Here is a 5661-nt window from a genome sequence, read left to right as displayed (position 1 = left end):
ATTGGTTTCCAGATTTAATTTGTTTCTTTTTGCCATTGACCCTTGAACAACGTGGGGGTTAGGAGTGCCAGTTCCCCATGCATTCACAACTCCATGCATAACCTTTTTTTCTTTTTTTTCTTTTGAGGCAGGGTCTTGCTGTGTCAACCACTGCAGCCTTGACCTCCTGGGCTCAAGCGATCCTGCTACCTCAGCCTCCTAAGTAGCTGAGACCATAGCGCATGCCACCATCCTTGGCTAATTTTTTTGTGGAGATTGGATTTTGCCATGTTGCCCAGGCTAGGCTTGAATTCCTTGGTTCAAGCGATCCACCTGCCTTGGCCTCTCAAATTGCTGGGATTACTTACTTGAGACACTGTGCCCAGCACATGCATAACTTTATTTATGAAAAACATAAGTACTAATAGCCTTCTGTTGACTAGAAGCCTTATGGAACAGTAGATTAACACATATTTTGTTTTTTGCAAATGTGCATGGTTTTTGTACACCTGCTGTTGTAGCTGCACTGACAGCTTCGCAAATTTCCTATTCTGTTTTTATAATGATCTTTATGCTGGATTTATCTATCTTGAAATGGTGGACATCTGCAGTTGCAGACCTCAATCTACAGTGTGTATCAAGCAATTTTTCTTGTAATGTCATGACTTTTCTCTGCTTCTTGGGAGCACTTCCAGCATCACCAGTGGCACTTCATATGAGTCCCATGATGTTAGTCAAAGTTTGCAACGTTGCACTAAACATGGTGGAAAATATGTGAGAACCACAAGAGATCACTTTTTACTGCCATATGTAGTTTATTGGAGAGACAAATTGCTCATGCAGAGATGATTAGCATCACATGGCATTTTAGGTGGGTGCTCCCAAGACTTGAACTTACTGCATAGCAATAGCAGGTGGCTACAAAATTAATATACTAGTATGGTATGTACAACAGTTAATTTTATGCAGTTATGATTTAATACTGCATTTTATATATTTTTTACATTTCTTTTGACTGTGAATTGGCATGTCCAGTCTGTGTTTGTGTAGGTTTTGATAATTATTTTTATGTGTGTGAAATTTCACATGAAATCCAAGAAAATGAGTTTTTTTTTTTTTTTTTTTATGAGACAGAGTCTCACTCTGTTGCCCAGGCTAGAGCGCAGTGGTGTGATCTCGACTCACTGCAACCTCTGCCACCCGGGTTCAAGCATTTCTCCTGCCTCAGCCTCCCAAGTGGCTGGGATTACAGGCTCCTGCCACCACGCCTGGCTAATTTTTATAGTTTTAGTAGAGATGGGCTTTCACCATCTTGGCCAGGCTTGAACTCCTGACCTCATGATCCACTCACCTCAGCCTCCCAAAGTGCTGGGATTATAGGTGTGAGCCACTGCGCCCGGCCTATTTTTTTTTTTCTTTTAAAAATTATTCAGACCAGATCTGGTCTATTTTTTTTTTAATTTTTAATTTTATTTTAGATTCAGGAGCTACACGTTCTTTGTTATATAGGCATATTACATACATACTGGTAGGGACTGGGCTTCTAGAGTACCCAGTACCCAAATAGTGAACATTGTACCCAATAAGTAATTTTTCAGCCCTTACTTCCCTCCCACCTTCCCTGCTTTTGGCGTTCCTGGTGTCTATTATTTACATATTTATGACCATGTGAATCCATTGTTTAGCTTCCATTTATAAGTGAGAGCATGCAGCATTTGATTTTCTGTTTCTGAGTTGGTTCACTTAGGATAATGGCCTCAGCTCTATACATGTTGTTGTGAAGGACATTTCATTCTTTTTTATGGCTGCAAAGTTTTAATAAATATTAACACATAAAGATTTGCATATCTTTTATGGCAGTAAATAACATAGACTACTATCTACATATATTTTATGAATTCATGCTGTACTTAACGTTTTCTTTTTTCAATATTTCTATGCTATGCAGTTCATCTGCAACTTTTTTTCAAATTGTTGCAAATCTGCAAAAAATGTTTCCATATATTTATTCAAAGAATCTGCATATAGTTGAACACATGGAGTTTACATGGTGATGGTTACAGGCCTACTGCATTTTCTTGAGGTTTGTTGAGCTTCCTTAAAATAATTACTTCACATTATTTATCAGACTGTTTATACATCTCCATTTCTTTGGAGTCAGCTATTGAGAGATTATTGTATTCTTTCAGTGGTGTTAATGTTTCGTAGGTTTTTCATGTTTCCTATTACCTTACATTGCTGTCTGTGCATTTTGTGAAGTAGGGACTTACTTGAATTTTTGCAGACTGGTTTTGTCTAGGAAAGCTCTTAAGCAGTGAGACAGTCCAGAGATTCTGGGAAGGTTATCTGGCATGTCCATGGATAGACTTGCTGCTGGAGTCATCAGGCAGGCTGGCCTGGTTCCTGAGTCAGCAGGTGTGTGGGCCTAGGACCTGGTTACATGGGGTTGGACCTGGAGCCTGGATCTACTGGGGTGGGTCTATTGTTTGGGTTTGTGGGATTGGGTCTGGAGCCTAGGTGTTTGAAGGCATGCCTGGGGCCTGTATGAATGGGCGTCAGCCTGAAGTCTGGGTCCAATGTAGGAGACCTGGCACTGGTGTGGGCCTTTACCTGGATTGTAAGGGGCTGACAGTGTGCTAGGATGTACCTGGCTCCTGGATCCACTGGGACAGGCCTGGAATCTATGTCTATAAGTGCTGGCCTATAGCCTGGGTTTCTAGGGGTGGTCCTGGAATCTTGGCCTGTGGGGTCATATCTGTCCCCAGGGTCTGCTGGCGTGGGCCTGGACCCTTGGGCCTGGTGGAGCAGGCCTGGCTTCTGGGTTTGTGGCAACTGGCCTGGAGCCTGAGATTATGGGTGCTAACCTGGTCCTGGAGCTATGGGTGCTTGCCTTGGAGCCTGGGGCCATGAGAACTTCCCTGGAGACTGGGTCCACTGGAGCCAGCCTGGAGGTTGGTTCAGCATGTGGATGCTGGCCTGGATGGTAGGTTTTCGAGGACTGGTTTCAGTCTTGGACCTGGAACCTGGGCCCACAGGGAGCTCCTGAAGCCTGTGTCTGTGGGGGCCAGTCTAGAGCGGGGATCTGTTGGGATGGGCCTGGATCCTGGGTCTGACTGAGCAGTACTGGATTCTGGGTCTGCTGGAGTATGGGGCTGCAGGGATTGGTCTGGCATTGGGCAGGCCTGTGGGCAGGCTTCTGGAGCCTGTGTCCACAGTTGTTGGCTTGGTACATGAGGCCAGGGTTGCTGACCTGGCTTGGATGGTCTGAAACCTGGAGTAGGATTGGAATCTGAGACCACAGGAACTGGCCAGGTGTTTGGTGGGCCTGGAGCATGTTGTTGTAGGAGCCTGCATACAGACTGGGTTTGAGGGTGCTGGCTCATGACTAGGGCTGCAGGGAGCCATCTTGGAGCTGGGGGATTGTCTAGGATCTGACGTCACTGGGGCTGTCCTGGCCCTGGGGGCAGGCCTATAGTCTGAGTCTCTGGGGGCTGGCTTGTTGCTGGGGTTGTTGGGCCAGGCTAGTGCTGAGGCCAGTGTGAAGCCTGGGACTGCTGGGGTCATCCTCATGGTAGGGTGGGCCTGGAGACTGAATCTGCTAGGTAGGCCAAGAGCTAGTGCTGCAGGATCTGGCTTGGCATTAGGGAAGGTTTGGAGGCTCATTCTGGGGCCATGGGGGCTTGTCCAGCACTGGACTGTACTGAGGAGGACCCAGTTTCAGGGTCCAAGGGAAAGTCTGATTGCTCACTTCCCTTCTCTTTCCTTCTCTCTCCATGATGTGCTGCCTAGAGTTGGGGGAGGGATGACATGGGTAAAATTGTCCCTGTTGCTCTCTTTAGTATGTCTTTTCTTATTTTTTGTGCTATACCTAGGTGCTGTAATCTGTCACGTAGTTTTCTTAGCTATTGTGAAGGTTCGTTTGTGTGTGGTTAGTTGTTCAAATGGATGTGTCTATAGGGGTGGTGAGTGCTGGAAAGTCTTATTCTACCATCTTGCTGACATCTGACTGGGACTCTGCCTTATATTTTATCTCATTTAATCCTCACAACTGCCCTACTAAGCAGGTTTCCAAATACCACCATTTAATTCATTTTAAAATTGATACATAATAGATGTACATATTTTGGGGGTACATGTGATAAAATACTGCCATTTTAAAGATGAGGAAACTGAAGTTCAGCAGGGGTTAAATAACTTGTCTCAGCTTTACAACTAGGATTTGGGAATTAGTGCTAATGATTCTAAAATCTGTCGTTTTCAACAATACGTGGTTACTGTTGCTCCATTTAAGAGTATCATCATTTTAGTTTAGTGATGACTACATATGGTTGATCAGAAATACTTGCATGCTTATATTGAATACGCTTATAACATTTAAAAGCCAAATAGGAGCCAATGATCCTCTTAGTATAAAATAATGATGATTGAGGATTTGCTCTACATTTCATCATCTCTGTTCCTGGTATCTCTGCTCTTGAGTATATCATGGTGTTTTAAAAATCACTGTATATAACTGATATCTCTATATCTCTATCTCTATATCTGTCTATATCTATGTCATCTATATCTATATCTATATCTATATCTATATCTATATCTACTCTATCTATCTATATATCAGATTGAGGAGGGTATAGAATGTATTCTGGCCTGGCAGTGGATTTACTTTGTTACTTCCAGCACCTGGCTTGCTCTTCCAGTGATCTCATTTTATTTACTAGAATAGGAGAGGGCTGTGGTTAGGGTATGGAAGTGAGCATTGTGAGACGCTGATGATATTGTGGTGGGCTAATGAGTTACCACCATGGAGTATGGCATCATGCTCATCTTCTGCCAATTTTCGCTTCTTGGGAGTTGGAAGGGCTCTGGAAAAAAACTAGGAATCTAGGCTGAGAAATAAAGTTTTCTTGGAAATGAAGGGATATATAATGAGTTTTTGTTTTATGCATATTAACCTTTGATCCCTTTTCTGAGGTTTTTAGTCATAATCAGGAGTATTTGGAAAGGAAGGGATACTCTTGTTTGTGTTTCACAAAGTGCCTAATGTTTGGAAGTTGAAGTACAAGGGGGAAGGGAATTCCCTTTCCTAGCCAAGGGAAACCATGACACACAACACCTGGAAAATCGGGTCACTCCCACCCTAATGCTGCGCTTTACCAAGGGTCTTAGCAAACAGCACACCAGGAGACTATATCCCGCGCTTGGCTCAGAGGGTCCCACGCCCATGGAGCTTCCCTCATTGCTAGCACAGCAGTCTGAGATCTAACTGCAAGGTGGCAGTGAGGCTAGGGGAGGGGTGCCCACCATTGCTGAGGCTTGAGTAGGTAAACAAAGCTGCTGGGAAGCTCGAACTGGGTGGAGCCCATCGCAGCTCAAGGAGGTCTGCCTGCCTCTGTAGACTCCACTTCTGGGGACAGGGCATAGCCAAACATAAGGCAGCAGAAACCTCTGCAGATTTAAATGTCACTGTATGACAGCTTTGAAGACAGTAGTGGTTCTCCCAGCACAGAGTTTGAGATCTGAGAATGAACAGACTGCTTGCTCAAGTGGGTCCCTGATCCCTGAGTAGCCTAACTGGGAGACATCCCCAACTAGGGGAAGACTGACACCTCACACCTCACACGGCCAGGTACCCCTCTGAGATGAAGCTTCCAGAGGAACAATCAGGCAGCAACATTTGCT

The sequence above is a fragment of the Mandrillus leucophaeus genome, unplaced genomic scaffold (assembly GCF_000951045.1).
Source record: "Mandrillus leucophaeus isolate KB7577 unplaced genomic scaffold, Mleu.le_1.0 Scaffold18, whole genome shotgun sequence".
Classification (NCBI taxonomy): Eukaryota; Metazoa; Chordata; class Mammalia; order Primates; family Cercopithecidae; genus Mandrillus; species Mandrillus leucophaeus.
This window is presented reverse-complemented; position numbering follows the sequence as displayed.